Below are 21,295 nucleotides of genomic sequence, written 5' to 3'. Positions count from 1 at the left end.
TGATATGCTAGTACTAAAGACAAAGAACAAAGATCCCTTACTGAACTAATTCCAAAGATCAACAGAGAACATGGTAGCATCCATGCAAACATGGCAAATGATATGACAGATTCAGACGGTGAAAATAACAGTTCATCGCAGAAACAACGATAAGTAGGCATGTTGGTGAGCTTGAACCACTCACCACAGAGCATTGCATGGCATGTGAAGTCAACCAACAGCACGATGGCATACATATGAACCTAAGTATGGCAAGAGCAAGCCCCTAGGGTGCATGGATCACTAGCAAAGCACATGGCAAAACTGATCTTAATGATAACAGGCTGACAACAACATTATTTAGCAAGTTTGGGGCAAGATTACAACAAGCTACAGCAGGCTATAGATGCAAACAAGGAAATTGATGGATAGAGCACAACATGTACAATAAAACATCCTTAGTGAACATCTCCAGATTATTCATGGAACGCATGGTAGCAGCAGGTTTACATGGTAACAAAATATAACAGACTCGGGCTTAGCAGAAATGAGCAACATCATGCAGGCTACTTTGCATGCTTGTGCTAGTCACCACATATATCACAAAGAAACAAGACAAGCACCACTGTAAAGATGGCATGATGTAGATCAGAACACATGTAGACATCATGCTCATAGGGTGCACACACAAAATGCAACGAAAAAGACAAATCACCAAGTTATAATAGTTTCAGCAGGTTAACATCATATAGCACTCTTGCAATGATGATTAGGGCACCAAGATGGACCTAAACAAGCATGGCACAATTGAATTAAATGAGGAGCACCTCATGATGAACATTTTGATATATTATGCACGCAAAACGGAGCAATATGCAGGTAGATATGGCATGATGAACATAGGCACATAATGATAGAATTTCTGGACAGTGATGAAAACAACCTCGGGGGGGAGTCAACGCTGGTGGCGTGGATCGGGTCGCGGAGCGGGTCGCAGATCGGGCCGGGGCGAAGTGGATCGGGCGCGGGCGACGGGGCGGATCCGGTTCGGGGCGACCGGATCTGGCCGGAGGGAGGCCGGCGGCGACGGGAGAGGCCGGAGGCAGGGCGAGGCGAGGGCCGGCGGACGGCGGAGCGCGGCGGCCTGGAGGTCGCCGGCGACGGCGAGGCGGCGGTTGCCAGCGCCGGGTGGCCGCGGGACAGTGAGGAGGCGGCGGCGGAGGAGCAGAGCTCCGGCGGGGCGAGGATGGACGGCGGTGACGAGGGTGAGGCGGCGGCGGGCGCACCGACAGTGGGGTCGACGAGGGTCAGGCGGCGGAGGCGCGCTCCGGCGGCGACGCGGGAGCCAGGTGTTGGGGAACATAGTAATTTCAAAAAAATTCCTACGCACACACAAGATCATGGTGATGCATAGCAACGAGAGGGGAGAGTGTTGTCCACGTACCCTCGTAGACCGAAAGCGGAAGCGTTAACACAACGTGGTTGATGTAGTCATACGTCTTCACGATCCGACCGATCAAGTGCCGAACGCACGGCACCTCCGAGTTCAGCACACGTTCAGCTCGATGACGTCCCTCGAACTCCGATCCAGCCGAGTGTTGAGGGAGAGTTTCGTCAGCACGACGGTGTGGTGACGATGATGATGTTCTACCGACGCAGGGCTTCGACTAAGCACGTCTCCGGTCAATAACCAATAGCGGAACCTGGATGCTCATATTGGCTCCCACATATTCTACGAAGATCTTTATCGGTCAGACCGCATAACAACATACGTTGTTCCCTTTGTCATCGGTATGTTACTTGCCCGAGATTTGATTGCCGGTATCTCAATACCTAGTTCAATCTAGTTACCGACAAGTCTCTTTACTCGTTCCGTAATACATCATCTCGCAAAAAAATCATTAGTAGCAATGCTTGCAAGGCTTTAAGTGATGTGCATTACCGAGAGGGCCCAGAGATACCTCTCCGACAATCGGAGTGAGAAATTCTAATCTCGAAATACGCCAACCCAACAAGTACCTTCGGAGACACCTGTAGAGCACCTTTATAATCACCCAATTACGTTGTGATGTTTGGTTGCACACAAAGCGTTCCTCCGGTAAACGGGAGTTGCATAATCTCATAGTCATAGGAACATGTATAAGTCATGAAGAAAGCAATAGCAACATACTAAACGATTGAGTGCTAAGCTAACGGAATGGGTCAAGTCAATCACATCATTCTCCTAATGATGTGATCCCGTTAATCAAATGACAACTCATGTCAATGGCTAGGAAACATAACCATCTTTGATCAACGAGCTAGTCAAGTAGAGGCATACTAGTGACACTCTGTTTGTCTATGTATTCACACAAGTATTATGTTTCTGGTTAATACAATTCTAGCATGAATAATAAACATTTATCGTGATATAAGGAAATAAATAATAACTTTATTATTGCCACTAGGGCATATTTCTTTCACCAGGTCGCGGGGCGCCTCGGCGGCGGCGGCCGGATGGGCTCGCGGGGGGCGGTTGCGGGCCGAGCGGGCCGCGGGCCGCGGGCGGCCACGGCTGCCACATGGCAGCGCGCCATTGGCTGCGAGCGGCGGCGCTGTTTCGTCCGACGCGGGCGGACGTGTCCGTCAGCGCGGGGAGGGGATTTTTAGGGTTTGGACCCGAAATTTCGGAGGGGGAGGTCTATTTATAGGTAGAGGGAGCTAGGGGAGTCCAAATGAGGTGCGGTTTTCGCCCAGACGATCGTGATCGAACGACCGAGAGCATGGAGGGGGTTTTGCTGGGCTAGTGGGCTTTGGTGGATGGGTGCTGGGCTGCAAAGAGAGAGGGGTTTCGGGCTACACGGTTAACCGTTGGGGCATGAAACGACCTCCAAATGGAACGAAATTTGACGGGCGGTCTACCGGTGCAATACCAAGGCCACTCGGCAAATCATAAGGCGTCGTCTCGATGGATTTTGATGGCGCCCTATTTAACGTGAATGCAGTCGTCTCAAAAGCATAACCCCAAAACGATAGCGGTAAATCAGTAAGAGACATCATAGATCGTACCATATCTAGTAAAGTACGATTAAGACGTTCGGACACACCATTATGTTGTGGTGTTCCGGGTGGCGTGAGTTGCGAAACTATTCCGCATTGTTTCAAATGTAGAGCAAACTCGTAACTCAAATATTCTCCTCCATGATCTGATCGTAGAAACTTTATTTTCTTGTTACGATGATTTTCAACTTCACTCTGAAATTCTTTGAACTTTTCAAATGTTTCAGACTTATGTTTCATTAAGTAGATATACCCATATCTGCTCAAATCATCTGTGAAGGTGAGAAAATAACGATATCCGCCACGAGCCTCAATATTCATCGGACAACATACATCTGTATGTATGATTTCCAACAAATCTGTTGCTCTCTCCATAGTTCCGGAGAACGGCGTTTTAGTCATCTTGCCCATGAGGCACGGTTCGCAAGTACCAAGTGATTCCAAAAGTCCATCAGTATGGACTTTCTTCATGCGCTTTACACCGATATGACCTAAACGGCAGTGCCACAAATAAGTTGCACTATCATTATCAACTTTGCATCTTTTGGCTTCGACATTATGAATATGTGTATCACTACTATCGAGATTCATTAAAAATAGACCACTCTTCAAGGGTGCATGACCATAAAAGATATTACTCATATAAATAGAACAACCATTATTCTCTGATTTAAATGAATAACCGTCTCGCATCAAACAAGATCCAGATATAATTTTCATGCTCAACGCTGGCACCAAATAACAATTATTTAGGTCTAATAGTAATCCCGAAGGTAGATGTAGAGGTAGCATGCCGACGGCGATCACATCGACTTTGGAACCGTTTCCCACGCGCATCGTCACCTCGTCCTTGGCCAGTGTTCGCTTAATCCGTAGTCCCTGTTTCGAGTTGCAAATATTAGCAACAGAACCAGTATCAAATACCCAAGTGCTACTGCGAGCTCTAGTAAGGTACACATCAATAACATCTATATCACATATACCTTTGTTCACCTTGCCATCCTTCTTATCCGCCAAATACTTGGGGCAGTTCCGCTTCCAGTGACCAGTCTGCTTGCAGTAGAAGCACTCAGTCTCAGGCTTAGGTCCAGACTTGGGTTTCTTCTCCTGAACAGCAACTTTCTTGCTGTTCTTCTTGAAGTTCCCCTTCTTCTTCCCTTTGCCCTTTTTCTTGAAACTAGTGGTCTTATTGACCATCAACACTTGATGCTCCTTTTTGATTTCTACCTCCGCAGCCTTTAGAATTGCGAAGAGCTCGGGAATCGTCTTATCCATCCCTTGCATGTTATAGTTCATCATGAAGCTCTTGTAGCTTGGTGGCAGTGATTGAAGAATTCTGTCAATGACGCTATCACCCGGAAGATTAACTCCCAGTTGAATCAAGTGATTGTTATACCCAGACATTTTGAGTATATGCTCACTGACAGAACTATTCTCTTCCATCTTGCAGCTGTAGAACTTATTGGAGACTTCATATCTCTCAATCCGGGCATTTGCTTGAAATATTAACTTCAACTCTTGGAACATCTCATATGCTCCATGACGTTCAAAACGTCGTTGAAGACCCGGTTCTAAGCCATAAAGCATGGCACACTGAACTATCGAGTAGTCATCGGCTTTGCTCTGCCAGACGTTCATAACATCTGGTGTTGCTCCTGCAGCAGGCCTGGCACCCAGCGGTGCTTCCAGGACGTAATTCTTCTGTGCAGCAATGAGGATAATCCTCAAGTTACAGACCCAGTCCGTGTAATTGCTACCATCATCTTTCAACTTTGCTTTCTCAAGGAACGCATTAAAATTCAATGGAACAACAGCACGGGCCATCTATCTACAATCAACATAGACAAGCAAGATACTATCAGGTACTAAGTTCATGATAAATTTAAGTTCAATTAATCATATTACTTAAGAACTCCCACTTAGATAGACATCCCTCTAATCATCTATGTGATCACGTGATCCAAATCAACTAAACCATAACCGATCATCACGTGAAATGAAGTAGTTTTCAATGGTGAACATCACTATGTTGATCATATCTTTTATATGATTCACGCTCGACCTTTCGGTCTCAGTGTTCCGAGGCCATATCTGCATATGCTAGGCTCGTCAAGTTTAACCTGAGTATTCTGCGTGTGCAAAACTGGCTTACACCCGTTGTAGATGGACGTACAGCTTATCACACCCGATCATCACGTGGTGTCTGGGCACGACGAACTTTGGCAACGGTGCATACTCAGGGAGAACACTTTTATCTTGAAATTTAGTGAGAGATCATCTTATAATGCTACCGTCAATCAAAGCAAGATAAGATGCATAAAAGATAACATCACATGCAATCAATATAAGTGATATGATATGGCCATCATCATCTTGTGTTTGTGATCTCCATCTCCAAAGCACCGTCATGATCCCCATCGTCACCGGCGCGACACCTTGATATCCATCGTAGCATCGTTGTCGTCTCGCCAACTATTGCTTCTACGACTATCGCTACCGCTTAGTGATAAAGTAAAGCAATTACATGGCGATTGCATTGCATACAATAAAGCGACAACCATATGGCTCCTGCCAGTTGCCGATAACTCGGTTACAAAACATGATCATCTCATACAATAAAATATAGCATCATGCCTTGACCATATCACATCACAACATGCCCTGCAAAAACAAGTTAGACGTCCTCTACTTTGTTGTTGCAAGTTTTACGTGGCTGCTACGGGCTGAGCAAGAACTGTTCTTACCTACGCATCAAAACCACAACGATAGTTTGTCAAGTTGGTGTTGTTTTAACCTTCGCAAGGACTGGGCGTAGCCACACTCGGTTCAACTAAAGTTGGAGAAACTGACACCCGCCAGCCACCTCTGTGCAAAGCACGTCAGAAGAACCAGTCTCGTGTAAGCGTACGCGTAATGTCGGTCCGGGCCGCTTCATCCAACAATACCGCCGAACCAAGGTATGACATGCTGGTAAGCAGTATGACTTATATCGCCCAGAACTCACTTGTGTTCTACTCGTGCATATGACATCTACGCATAAAACCAGGCTCGGATGCCACTGTTGGGGAACGTAGTAATTTCAAAAAAATTCCTACGCACACGCAAGATCATGGTGATGCATAGCAACGAGAGGGGAGAGGGTTGTCCATGTACCCTCGTAGATCGAAAGCGGAAGCGTTAACACAACGCGGTTGATGTAGTCGTACGTCTTCACGATCCGACCGATCAAGTACCGAACGCATGGCACCTCCGAGTTCAGCACACGTTCAGCTCGATGACGTCCCTCGAACTCCGATCCAGCCGAGTGTTGAGGGAGAGTTTCGTCAGCACGACGGCGTGGTGACGATGATGATGTTCTACCGACGCAGGGCTTCGCCTAAGCACCGCTACAATATTATCGAGGTGTAATATGGTGGAGGGGGGCACCGCACACGGCTTAGAGATCAATGATCAATTGTTGTGTCTTTGAGGTGCCGCCTGCCCCCGTATATAAAGGATCAAAGAGGAGAGGTGCGGCCAGCCTTGGGCGCGCCAGGAGGAGTCCTACTCCCACCGGGAGTAGGACTCCCCCCCTTTTCCTAGTTGGATTAGGACTTGGGAGGGGGGAAAGAGGAGAGGGAGAAGAAGGAAGGGGGGCACCGCCCCCTTCTCCTTGTCCTATTCGGACTAGGGGGAGGGGCGCGCGGCCCAGCCCTAGCCGCCTCTCCTCTCTTCCACCTAGGCCCACTAAGGCCCATTATGTTGCCGGGGGGGTTCCGGTAACCTCCCGGTACTCCGGTAAAATCCCGATTTCACCCGGAAAACTTCCGATATCCAAACATAGGCTTCCAATATATCAATCTTCATCTCTCGACCATTTCGAGACTCCTCGTCATGTTCGTGATCACATCCGGGACTCCAAACAACCTTCAGTACATCGAAACATATAAACTCATAATATAACTGTCATCGAAACGTTAAGCGTGCGGACCCTACGGGTTTGAGAACTATGTAGACATGATCGAGACACGTCTCCGGTCAATAACCAATAGCGGAACCTGGATGCTCATATTGGCTCCCACATATTCTACAAAGATCTTTATCGGTCAGACCGCATAACAACATACGTTGTTCCCTTTGTCATCGGTATGTTACTTGCCCGAGATTCGATCATCGGTGTCTCAATACCTAGTTCAATCTCGTTACCGGCAAGTCTCTTTACTCGTTCCGTAATACATCATCTCGCAACAAACTCATTAGTTGCAATGCTTGCAAGGCTTTAAGTGATGTCCATTACCGAGAGGGCCCAGAGATACCTCTCCGACAATCGGAGTGACAAATTCTAATCTCGAAATACGCCAACCCAACAAGTACCTTCGGAGACACCTATAGCGCACCTTTATAATCACCCAATTACGTTGTGACGTTTGGTTGCACACAGAGCGTTCCCCCAGTAAACGGGAGTTGCATAATCTCATAGTCATAGGAACATGTATAAGTCATGAAGAAAGCAATAGCAACATACTAAACGATCGAGTGCTAAGCTAACAGAATGGGTCAAGTCAATCACATCATTCTCCTAATGATGTGATCCCGTTAATCAAATGACAACTCATGTCAATGGCTAGGAAACATAACCATCTTCGATCAACGAGCTAGTCAAGTAGATGCATAGTAGTGACACTCTGTTTGTCTATGTATTCACACAAGTATTATGTTTCCGGTTAATACAATTCTAGCATGAATAATAAACATTTATCATGATATAAGGAAATAAATAATAACTTTATTATTGCCTCTAGGGCATATTTCCTTCACCAGGGCGCGGGGCGCCTCGGCGGCGGCGGCCGGATGGGCTCGCGGGGGGCGGTTGCGGGCCGAGCGGGCCGCGGGCCGCGGGCGGCCGCGGCTGCCACATGGCGGCGCGCCATTGGCTGCGGCCGGCGGCGCTGTTTCGTCCGACGCGGGCGGACGTGTCCGTCGGTGCGGGGAGCGGATTTTTAGGGTTTGGATCCGAAATTTCGGAGGGGGAGGTCTATTTATAGGTCGAGGGAGCTAGGGGAGTCCAAATGAGGTGCGGTTTTCGCCCACAAGATCGTGATCGAACGACCGAGAGCATGGAGGGGGTTTTGCTGGGCTAGTGGGCTGTGGTGGACGGGTGCTGGGCTGCAAAGAGAGAGGGGTTTTGGACTACACGGTTAACCGTTGGGGCATGAAACGACATCCAAATGGAACGAAATTTGACGGGCGGTCTACCGGTGCTATACCAAGGCCACTCGGGAAATCTCGGCCCATTCTGAAAACGTTTTTCTCCCGCTCACGAAACAAGGTCTGAGAGGGGCGACGGGTGCGTGCGAGAGTGTCGGATCGCGAAACGGACAACGGGGAAAAGGACCGGATGCAAGTTTTGAAAAACATGCAGATGATGACATGGCAAAATGCAACACGCAAGCAAATGACATGGCAACAACGACGAATAACTGGGTGGCAGCTGGCGCATCGAATCCGGGGCGTTACACTCCCCCTGCCAGCTGGAACCCAGCATAGTGGGAGGCTAACTTGTGGGCCTACCAAGTTGACGGGGATGGAGGGCTTTGTGAACTTAGTCAATATGAACGATTCTAGCTCCAGTTAACGTACGATGCTCATTCAACGGCCGTGGTGCTTCTTCAACCTCTGGTCTTCTTGCTCCAGCCGCCCAAACCAGCACCGTCGTGCCGCGTGCTCCTGCCTCCCGTGGCCAGCTGTGATGCCCTGGAGGCCTCACCGCCCCCTACTACTCCCATCGCTGGCCAGGCCATCCCTCTACTCACCCACACCCCCTATTATTCTGCGGCGACGGCAGCCTCACACCGCAGCCGAACCAGTGAACACTCATACTCCTCTCCGCGTGGGCATCCACTGCCGCGTCTTCCCCGGCTCCGCGTCGTCCCCTTCCTAGGCCTCGACGTCGTCCACCGCCTTGGTGGTCTCGGCGCGGCGTGGTCAATGTGGTCAACGACCGACTTCCATCGGAAGAGTACTGTATGTGGATAGGCTGACAGTTGGGTCCACGGCCGCAGCAAGGAAGTGCCTCCTTATTACATGGAAAATAATGACTCCTCCACCTGACAGCAGGGACCCACCGGACGGGCAACCATATTTCATGAAAAAAACGTTTTCCCTTACTGCTGTGATCCACCAGCTACATCTTCGCACGCAAGGAAGTGCGTCCGGGCAAAAAAAATTGATTCGCCCCCCTGACTGCTAGGACCCACCAGCTACATCTTCGCATGCAAGGAAGTGCCTGACAGTCGGGAACCACCTGGTAGAAGCGTATGTAGCATTGTCATTTTGGTCGCGAACGTGTATGTACATACTGGTCGATGTAGAGGCACGCACGTGTCGTAGTAGAGGTGCACACATAGCATGTACACGTACGTACAGCGGCCAGGGCGCAAGAAAGTAAATACGACCACGTACATACACACGGGCGGGGTCTCGAACGCCTACTCGCGCATACGTACGGCCAGGGCTCGTGTACATGGCTGGGTCGGAACGGAGAAAATGCGTCATCATCGTATTCATGGGGAGGCAACGGAATGCGTCGTGTTCATCAGGAGGCACCGGAACGCGTGGGAGCCAACCGGCTTGGACGGAACAGCCGATGGAAACGAGGCCTGGCATACCGCAGAACAGAGGAAACGGCCTTGTGTTCGACCGGCCACATTCGAAACGGGATCCTGTTCATCGGGATGGGTCTGGCGTACCGCAAAACAGAGGAAACAGAATGTGTTGGACCTCCTACGGTCGAAACGGGGTCCTGTTGATCAGGAGGGGTGTGCCGTACCGCAAAACGGAGGAAACGGACTTGTGTTGGAGCGCTACGATCGAAACGGGGGTCCTGTTCATCGGGTGGGGTGTGGCGTACCGCAAAACGGGACTCCACGAGATACTGTTCATCTCCACCGTCGACCTCCTCCAGCCTCCACGGGCTACTATTCATCCACCATTGATCTCCTCCAGCCTCCACCTGCGACTGTTCATCCACGGGCTCCTGTCATCCAACCTCCACCGCGCGCTACTCCACCGGCTACTGTTCAACCACCCCTCTCCACGGGCTCCTGTTCAACCACCCCTCCACGGGCTACTGTTCATCCACCCCTCCACCATCTACTGTTCATCCAGCCCTCCACGGGGTCCTGTTCATCCTGCCCCAACCGGCTCGATCGATCGGGGTCCTGCTCATCCAGAGGCAACACCACGGGGTCCTGTTCATCCACCCCCACCGCTCACTGTTCATCGAACCCCCCCCCCCCCCCCCGCAACGCTCACTGCTCATCCAGAGGCAGCATCGATCGGCTTCAGTTAGCAGCAGTAGCGAAGGTATATTTAGACTTAAAATTAATTTGAATTTCATTGTTTTTGTCCGGGTAAAATTTCATTGAATTTAAATTAAGGTATATTTAGATTTAAAATTAATTTGAATCTGGCTAGAAATTTCGGGTTGTATGCTGTTTGGGACAAATTTGGAGGCTGACTTGTGGGTCTACTAGGTTGACGTGTACTTTGGCTTTGTCAACTTAGTCCACAAACGATTCTAGCAGCAGTGACCGTTGGATGTTAATCCAATGGCTGTGCTGCTTCTTCAATATCTGATCTTCTTGCTCCAGCCGCCAAACCAGCGCCGGTGGGACTGCCTACTCCCGCCTCCCATGGCCGGCTGTGCTGCCGCACAGGCCGCACCGCCCCACCCTACTTCATTGCTGGCCAGGCCATTCCTCTACTCACCCACACCTCCTGTTATTTTCCGATGCTGGCAGCCGGTCCAGTAAACCCTCGTACTCCCCACCGCATGGGCAACCAGTGCCGAGTCTTCCCCGGTTCCGTGTCATTCCCTTCCTAGGCCTCGCCGTCATCCACCGCCATGGTGCTCTCGGCGCGGCCTGGTCAACGTGGTCAACGAACGACATCCATCGGACATGGGCTATACATGGAGAGGCTGACAGCTGGGTCCACGGCCGCACACAAGGAAATGCCTCCTTATTACACGCAAAATAATGATTCCTCCACCTGACAGCTGGGACCCACTGGAAGGGCCTCTGTATTTCGCGAAAAAACGTTCCCCCCGCTGACAGGTCGGACCCACCAGCTATATCTTCACACGCAAGGAAGTGTCTCCTTATTACGCACAGAAAATGAATACCCCCTGCTAGATGGGACTGTGGCTGACTTGTGGGCCTACTAAGTTGACGGGGACGGAGGACTTTGTCAACTTAGTCAATACTCCAGTGACCGTATGATGTCCATCCAACGGCCATAGTGCTTCTTCAACCTGTGGTCTTCTTGCTCCAGCCCCCAAAGCAGCGCCGGTCATGCCGCCTGCTCCTACTTCCCGTGGTCGGCTGTGCTGCCGCGGAGGCCTCACCGCCCCCATACTACTCCCACCGCTGGCCAGGCCATCCCTCTACTCACCCACACCCCCTGTTATTCTGCGGCGACGGCAGCCTCACACCGCAGTCGAACCAGTTAACCCTCGTACTCCTCTCCGCGTGGGCATCCACTGCCGCGTCTTCCCCGGCTCTTCGTCGTCCCCTTCCTAGGCCTCATCGTCGTCCACCGCCGTGGTGCTCTCGGCGCGGCGTGGTCAACGTGGTCAAGGAACGACTTCATCGGACGTGGACTGTACGTGGAGAGCCTGACAGCTGGGTCCACGGTCGCAGCAAGGAAGTGCCTCCTTATTACGCGGAAAATAATGATACCTCCACCTGACAGCAGGGACCCACCGGTTGGGCCATTGTATTTCGTGAAAAAAACGTTTCCCCCCTGACTGCTAGGACCCACCAGCTACATCTTCGCACACAAGGAAGTGCGTCCGGGCAAAAAAATAATTCGCCCCCCTGACTGCTGGGACCCACCAGCTACATCTTCGCACGCAAGGAAGTGCCTGACAGTCGGGACCCACCTGGTCGAAGCGTACGTAGCATTGTGATTCTGGTCGCGAACGTGTACGTACATACTGGAGGATGTAGAGGCGCGCACGTGTCATAGTAGAGGCGCGCACGTAGCACGTACACGTACGTACAGCGGCCAGTGTGCAAGAAAGAAAATACGGCCACGTACGTACATGCGGGCGGGGTCTCGAACGCCTACTCGAGCATACGTACGGCCAGGGCTCGTGTACATGGCTGGGTCGGAACGGAGAAACTGTGTCGTCGTCATGTTCATGGGGAGGCAACGGAATGCGTCGTGTTCATCGGGAGGCAACGGAATGCGTCGTGTTCATCAGGAGGCAACGGAACACGTCGGAGCCAACTGGCTTGGATGGAACAGGCGATGGAAACGAGGCCTGGCGTATCACAGAATGGAGGAAACGGCCTTGTGTTCGACCGACCATGTTCGGAACGGGATCCTGTTCATCGGGAGGGGTCTGGTGTACCGCAAAACGGAGGAAACGGACTTGTGTTGGACCTCCTACGGTCGAAACGGAATCCTGTTGATCAGGAGGGGTGTGGCGTACCGCAAAACGGATGAAACGGACTTGCGTTGGAGCACTACGGTCGAAACGGGGGTCCTGTTCATCCGGAGGGGTGTGGCGTACCGCAAAACGGGACTCCACTGGATACTGTTCATCTCCACCGTCGATCTCCTCCAGCCTCCACGTGCTATTGTTCATCCACCGTCGACCTCCTCCAGCCTCCACCTGGGACTGTTCATCCACGGGTTCTTGTTCATCCAGCCTCCACCGCGCGCTACTCCACTGGCTAGTGTTCAACCAGCCCTCTCCACAGGCTCCTGTTCAACCACCCCTCCACGAGCTACTGTTCATCCAACCCTCCAACATCTACTGTTCATCCAGCCCTCCACGGGGTCGTCCTATTCATCCAGCCCCAACCGGCTCGATCGATCGGGGTCCTGTTTATCGAGAGGCAACACCACGGGGTCCTGTTCATCCACCCCCACCGGGAACTGTTCTTCCAAACCCCCGCAACAACGCTCACTGTTCATCAAGGGAAGGAGGCAGTAGGGTTCGATCGGCTTCAGTTAGTAGCAGTAGCGAAGGAATCACTCGGGTTCAGTAACGTATCTAGTGCAATCGCTCAGGTTCAGTTAGAGCCCAACGCCTCGCTTGGGTTTAGTTAGAGCCCAACGCCTCGCACATGCGCGCGTAGGTATACGAGAGAAACGTGCATCGCTCGGCCCCCGACCACCCACCGTAACCAGGAACTCCCCGTAATTTTCCTCGTCCTCGCTTCTACCATGGTTTTTTCCGTCATGGACGGCCCAAAGAATGTCATGCAGCTGCGTCTCCGGCCTGCCCAGGATGAAAAGCCCATTTTCTGTTATGATTTTTTGTCATAGAAGTAGGATCCCACCACATCTATGATGATACCGGGTTTTTCCACAATTATCGTCATAGAAGTGTCATAAGTATGACAGGAAAAAAATTGGTTCGGCCCAAAATGTCATGGATGTGTCTTTTTTTGTAGTGGGGATCGTCGGATAAACAGCTCAGCGCGGGGGGGGGGGGGGGGGGGGGGGGGCTAGAGGGCTGACGAGGCGGCGGCGGACCGATGGTGGGGAGTTGTTTCGGGGCGGCGAGGCGGCGCTGGGGCCGGCGGTTCCGCCGGTGGTGGCTAGCGGCTCAGGGGGGTGCAGGTTGAAGATGAACTACAGGCCCTCCCTAAACTACATGTCAAGTGACTCTCCGCTACCATTGCGTTCAGTTTCGACAGTAACATTCAGATTCCACAGCAAATTTCAGTTTCGACAGTTAAGTTCAGAGTCAACAGTTTTTACCTCATCTGTTGTAGTCAGGTGGTTTTTGGTGATGTAAATTTGACATCTATTTTACATCATCTATTGGAGATGCTATTAGAATCCCACTTGAGATTAACGATGTCTGTCTTGTGCTGCTTCAACCTTGACGTCTTACGGCTCACTGGAGTTGCTCCAACGACAGAACGATCCATCACAACAGAGCAGTGCCCTGGACGCCGTCTACAGATTCCTCAGATCTTCCTCCACACCTCCGACAGCCACCTCATCCTCAACTTCTTCAGCGGCCAACCCAATGATGCTGAGGTCGACACGGCTACGGCAAAGAGGTTGTACACTTGTTGCATCACTTATTACTCTACATTCATGTAGATCCATTAGGGCTATTTTGGTTCAACGGAAAAACATAGCAATAGGAAATTTTCCTATGGCTATCTACTATTCAATTATTCATGCATTTTTTTGAAAGGAATGGGGCAAAAAATCCACCTGGACCTACTTTTCAAAATCCTATGCATGAAAACAAGACCAAGTGCATTAGTGGCAGAATAACATTCTAACTGTACACGCTTTCATATGGTTTCACTTTATTTTGGCCATGTTTCTTTGCATTCCGCTGCTATTCCAATTCCTGTGAACCAAACACCCAAGTTGACAGAAATCGTGTGTTTACAAATGCTTTGCTTACCATGTGCATTCCTATCCTATTCTGGTGTTTTTCCTATCCTTGCGTTTTTAGAATCATGCAAGACAAATCAGCCCTTACAGAATTACTTTAGTTACAGGTAGGTGTCGAAGGGAACTTTGTGTGGTTTGTCCTTCTCCTGCCGCGACGTCGTCCACCTCACCTGAGCTGCTCCATCGATAGAAGCATCCACCAAACTAGACAACACGACTCCTGACCGTCTTTCGCTGCCTCAGATCTCCTGCCCTGCCGCCGACACCCACCGCAACGACATCACCATCATCGACTCAAGAGATGAACCTGAGGAGTACACGGGTCCACAAGAGAGGCCGCACTCTTTTGTTTCTACTTATGTTATGCATTGCTTAAAATTACCTGCTACTTTATCGTCCTGTTCACCTCTTAGACTCCAAGTCAGGTCCAAATTAATGTTCAAATTTGAGTTCTAAATCAGTTGTGGGGCACATATCGAGGTAGCGATGAATAGTATCTCTGTCTAATATCTGGTTCACCTAGGGTATGCCTATGTTGTTCATCTTGGGTGGGAAACAAATAGTAAAGCAATCATCATCTGTCTTTTTATTAAATTAAAGCAATCATCAGCCTGCTATCATTATTTTTTGGATCCATCCACTGGTTGTTACCATCACTCTAAATTTCTGCATGCTCTCCTTACATAATCTCACCATATTTTTTCGTATGCATGTCAGATATTGTATACAGTCATGCTGAACATGTAGAGAAAAAGAGAAGAGTTTTGTGCGGCAATACAATTTCATGCAGACATCGCTCCATGGTGGGTTCAATGGCAAACCCTCCCCCCTCTCCAGATTGTAATCCAGAGGAAGATATCTGTTCTGAGGCAGATTCAGACGCAGCTGACCACTCCTATTTACGCCCCAAGGTGTTTGCTCTACCTTGGCATGATGATGTTAGTCATATCATGCATATTTGGCCTTGTAGTGCCTACTTTTAACATCATATATGTCATCTGCTTAGTTTAGACATGTTCTGTAATGCCACCTATTTAGTTTCTATATCATATATGGGAATTATGTAGTCTCATGTCTTTTAGCCAGCCATAATATATGTGAAATGTGCAATGCCATCCTGTTTAACCAGGCATCATATATTTGAATATTATCTTGCCCATCCTTTTCTTCATTACATTTCCATTTGTCGACAATGTTTGTACATTAAACTACTCTACCTGTGAATCAGCCATTTGGGTGGGAGATGGAAAAATCTGGAGTGAAAACAAGGCCTTTAGAGCAGACAGTGCTACCTGTCGAAGCAGATCTCTTGTTGGGTCCCGATAGCTCCTCGGATATGGATTCAGAGACAGATGACCAGTCCTATTCCCCCACCGAGGTGTGTGCTCTAACTTGGCACGGTTATACTGCTCATATCATGCATATGGTGTCTTGCATTGCATAGTTTAGACATCATATACACAATATTCAACACCATGTTCTTAGTTCAGACATCATATCGAATGCCCTCTGTTTTAGCATATAAATCACATATGTGAATTAAATCATGCGATCCTGATTACTTAGATAACATGTATGTGAATTATGTCATGCGATCTTGTTTAGTTATTCATCATATCTTTGAATTATGTTATGCTATGGTATCCAGTTTAGATAGATATCATATATGTGAAATTATGTCATGCTATCCATTTTAGTTAAACAATATACATGTCAACTATTTCATACCCTCTTTTTTCCACACTATCTATTGCATCTGTCTCTCATACAATGTCTGTACATTCAACTATGTTTCCTGTTTATCAGCCATTTGAATTGGAGCGGGTGATGCCAGTATCTTGCGGAGTAAAAACACGGTCTTCAAATAAAATAGTGCTACCTCTTGGTGGAGATAGCACACCAGTTGTACATGCACGAGAACCAGCCCTACCACACATAACCCAGACTCCCGCAGATTGTACCCCTACTGCGATGGACAGAGAACCAGCTTCACCCAATCTAACCCCAACCCCAGCGGATAGTAACCCAGTTCCTGTTGACACACCACCATCTCCACCACAGAGCTCCCAAACAAGAGCAGTTAGTAAGGCAGCTCCAGTGCCCAAAGGGCCAGTACTACCACGGTGAACCCCAACTCCACCAGTTAGTACGCCTATTCCTGTGGAGGAAGCACAACCAGCCAGTCATAGTTTAGCATCTATCGCATTTGATGTTTTAAAATCCTATGTGCGTATCTTCCCATCTTGGAAATATTATACTGAAGATGAAGGAAAATGCCAGTTGCCGGTGTTTGTCCAGGAGTTATGTGTAAGTAATGTTATTCATGGCAATTACTTTTCTTTGTCCCATACATCTTACCTCGATGATGGTTATAATACAGCAAATTTTCCCATTTTTCTCTATAGAGAAGGACCGATTTGGAAACTCAGGATGAGGTAACCTGTGCTAATACCTCTGCTATCTTCAAGAATGCTTGGTGGCAGCATCGGAATTACCTAAAGAAATTGTACTTCACCGGCAAAGAAACTCATCAAATTCCCTTACGTTCTCCTGAGACACATTTACTAGACGATGACTGGGAACGCCTTGTTCTGTACTAGTCCCGAACCAAGAATGTGGTAAGGTCTATGGGCTCATTTTTCTATTTTCAAGTACTATATTCTTGCGTCTTACTGTACTCTGTTCATGTAGAGCAAGTTCTTAAACCTGAAGAACAACTGTTCTAATTTAAGATTCCATTGGTATCGTGCATACTGCTTTGCTCTTGTATCACTGTATTTACTCATACAAACTTATTTTTAATTGAAGGATCCAATCGAAACTCCAATGGCACAGCAGGTATGTTCACACATGTTTCTTTAACAGGTTTGCTCTTATCAATAGCTCTGTTGATTTCAATTTCAATTGTGTATACAGTTGACTTCTCATATCATGCACATTACTAGCATCACAACAGAGCCAATAGTGTTGTTGTACACAGTAGTAGAAAAAGCCCCATTTATCAAGGTTCATGAGGCCCATTTGTCCCGGTTGCCGAACCGGGACTAAAGGGTCGGTACTAAAGCCCAATACCTTTAGTCCCGGTTCGCCCAGGAACCGGGACAGATGGGGTTCCACGTGGCCGCTGCCGCTTGCCCAGGCAGGAGGGCCTTTTGTCCCGGTTGGTGCCACCAAATAACCGGGACCAAAAGGCTTCCATGAGTCAGCAGTTCAAGGGCTGGGGGTTTTTTTTTTCTGAAAGGGGCGGTTGGGGGTTTTGGGGTGTTTGTAGGGTTAATATAGGGGTTTCATATATTGTGTTAGCTAGCTAATAGAGAGAAGTGTCCTCTCTTATCTCCGTGCTTGGTCGACGCTATGTACTATACGTATAGAGAGGACTCGACACGCTAGCTAGCTAGTAAGCAAATGAAGGAAACCATTAAGTACAGAAGATCGTCATGAACATATACACAGAGAGAAGTGATCGACCTCTCCTTCTCTGATAGATTGGTCGAACAACAAGTTTTCGTATATTTATCCGACGCTACTGGCTACATATATATATATACAATATTAGATCTCTTACAAACTCCCCTAACATCTGAACTCAACTTCCACATGGTATTCTCCGTGTTTGTTGATGACGTGGTCAAGAAAGAATCCTGCCAATTCCTCTTGAATTGCTCGTATGTGATCTTGTGGTAGGAGTTCATCCCGCATGTGAAACATCTAATTTGAAGAAGGGGGTCAATACATATATATGAATGAAACTCAACACAAATGATGGTAATAAAATAAAATTTTGAATATTATTGCTTACGCACTTCATATTGTTGTTTAGAGTAGCCCCGCTCACAGGTCGTGTAGCGGATGAAGTCGCAAATGTAGTATCCACAGAAATCATTCCCGGGTTCCTGCCACAACCACTTTACAAGAAATAGAGGTCAATCAAACTGATAAGCAAGCACGCTAAATGGTATTGATGAAACTAGCTAGAATCAATGGGAGATGCGTGGAACTAGCTAGTAGCTAGTACTTACTTTCGGGTGGTTAAATCGCAGCTGCGCCGGCAGTCCCGGAGCTTGTGCGGTGAACTTTTTCCAAACCCTGCCAGACAAAGGAAACAATTACTTGATATCAGGAAATTGTCAAAGTTTCCGATCTGGTGCGATAATGATCGATTGAACTTACTTCTCGAGCATTTTAGTCATGGTCGCAGACTCCTCCGGATTTTTTCGTTTCGAGTCTATGACGGTTACTAGTCCCTGCTCAAGCTTAATCTCTAGCAGAATAAAGTGGAAGCTACGCACGCATGCATAACTCATCAATTACATTACTATAACCTTGAGTAATAAGGGAAACCGAATATGCACAAGACAGTAACACTCACATGTATTCGTAAGGAAAGAGTATTGTATCTTTGTTTTGATTTTGAAGTAACAATCGTAGCAAGTTGGCCTCGGTATCTCTGGTATCATGTTTAACATTCCATTCATCCATGAGATTTGTGTTAATGAACCCAATATCACCAATTTGTCTTCTCTTCCATTCGGCGATCTTCAATCTGCATAATATAGTGAGGATAATTATATATACATGCAATGAAAGAGCTGAGCTATATATAGAGACTTAGTTAATTACAGAGAAGTAGTACTTACAGACAGTAGCAAGTGACGATTGTTTTATCGAGGGCCTTTTGATTGAAAAACTGGAAGAACTCCTCATATGGAATAGACAACAGATCAATTCCAACGAGGTCGTGCTCCTGTTTAACTCTCAGCGTCAAAGTATCCGTCCCAGACTTCCTGCAGATGTCCATGTACCAATCATGGAATCTTCGCATCATCGTTGTTAGAGGAGTACCAGGTTTGACGAGAGGCTTCCCGTGCCGGAATCCTAATGTGTCCACCTCCATTGTTTCAAAAAGTGCATCGTCGGGCATGTAATCTCCAGGATTGGTACCGGGCAGGATCCCCGGAAGATTAGCGACGATATCGCTAGACACATTGAGCGGGGGCACGATTGCTTTGCTTGTTCGCCGAGCTGGGGATTTTTTTCCCTTTTCTTCGTTCTACTAGCCTTTGATCAGTGCAAGTACTTCCCGACCGTTCCGCTTCCTTATATGTCTTTTCAATGATGCAGTCATAGTTGGATTGAGGCGGAGGCGATGGTGGTCGCCGCAGGGCATCCAAAGTGCGCTTCGCTTTCACCGGATCTATCTTCTCTACCGGAGGTGGATGTTTCTTAGCTTTTACCGATTGAAAGAAGTCATTCACTTGGCCTTCACAAATCTTTTGGTTTTCCTCCTTGCTCCTCTCATATGGTAACTTCTCTAGTAGCTTGAGAGAGGATGGACCGAATCTGTATTGCCTCCCGCCTCTGGCTATACTGCTAGACGCCAGAGCAGCCGGAGCGGCTGCGGCTGTCTTCTTTCGTTGCTTAAGAGGCGGACTGCTACGATGCACTGGAGCAGCCGGAGCGGTGGTGTCTGTGTTCCACCGTCGCATACGAGGCGGCGAAGGAGGAGGCGGGCTGCTCGGACGCACCGGAGCAGGCGAAGAAGGAGGAAGAGTACTGTCTCCCTCACGCGCTGGAGCAGGAGGCGGAGTGCCCTGATCACTCGCTGGAGGAGGAGGAGGCAGCGGAGGAGGCGGAGTGCCCAGCTGACTCGCAGGAGCCGTGAAGTTCAGAAGGTTGATGTGCTCCTTCCGCCATAGACACAAAGTCTTCATAGAAAGACCCAGCTGAGTCTCCCCATCACCTGTAGGGTGCTCAAGCTGGAGCTCCTCAAATCCCTCCGTTATTTCGTCCACCATCACAACAGCATAGCCTTGTGGAATCGGACGGCAGTGAAAAGTTGCTCCGGGTGAAGGAGGGAACACAGAGCCGACAGCCGCCTTGACTTTGAGCTGGAGCCATTGCGTCATAAGGTGGCACCGGTGTGAATCCGTGATAAAATCCACAGGGTAGCTAGGACCCGTCAAGTCAGGCTGCTGAATGAGCTCGGTGGAAGCCACGCTGCTTCTCCGCTGAGATGGCGTCGTAGCTTCTGGGGTAGCTTCTTGGGCAGGATCTTGCAGCTGTTGGTTCTCAACATCTTGTCGTTCCTCTAGCTTTCGTACCCTTGCCTTAAGCTGCTGTAGTTTGCTCTGCTCCACTTTCCTCCTCCTCTCTTGGGTTTTGTAACCGCCTACGTCGGGAAACCCAACCTTCCACGCAACGGAGCCTGGCATGCCTCGTGTTCGTCCAGGGTGCTGAGGATTCCTAAGGGCCCTTGTGAGCTCGTCATTCTCTCTGTCAGGAACGAATGTCCCTACCTGCACTTCCATGATTGTTTTCCGAAGCTTCGTGATGGGTGTTGCAAGTTGCTCGTCCGTCCAGCAGCACTTCCCTGTTTCCGGGTCCAAAGTTCCCCCAACCCCGAAGAACCAAGTCCTTGAACGTTCTGGCCAGTGCAATGTCTCTGGTTCGACCCCTTTAGCAATCAGGTCCTGCTCAGCTTGTCCCACAATGACCGGGCTTTGAGGGAGCCACCTGACCCCGTGGGATGGTGATGCTCCTTCTTTGTAGCATTTATCTTGTTAATCGCTGACATCTTCTTACTCCTCTCCAATGTCTTGTCCGGAGGGGTTTAATCGGTTGTCCATCGCGCGCGATTTCTATGATCATGAACCTTTCATCCGGGCGCAACTTTTTCTTCGGGCCTCATTTCATTACCGAAGTTTTGCTTGATCTGAAGGACTATAAAAGAAGAAAGAAGAGTTAATATATGTACATACCAAACCAATTAATGCATCAATTAGTTGGTCAGCACAGGCTTAATTAATATATATATACCTCGCCGGACTTTGCAATAGCAGATCCCGACTCTGTTCAGTCACTA

Source organism: Aegilops tauschii, chromosome 2 (assembly GCF_002575655.3).
Source record: "Aegilops tauschii subsp. strangulata cultivar AL8/78 chromosome 2, Aet v6.0, whole genome shotgun sequence".
In the NCBI taxonomy this organism is placed as follows: Eukaryota; Viridiplantae; Streptophyta; class Magnoliopsida; order Poales; family Poaceae; genus Aegilops; species Aegilops tauschii.
This window is presented reverse-complemented; position numbering follows the sequence as displayed.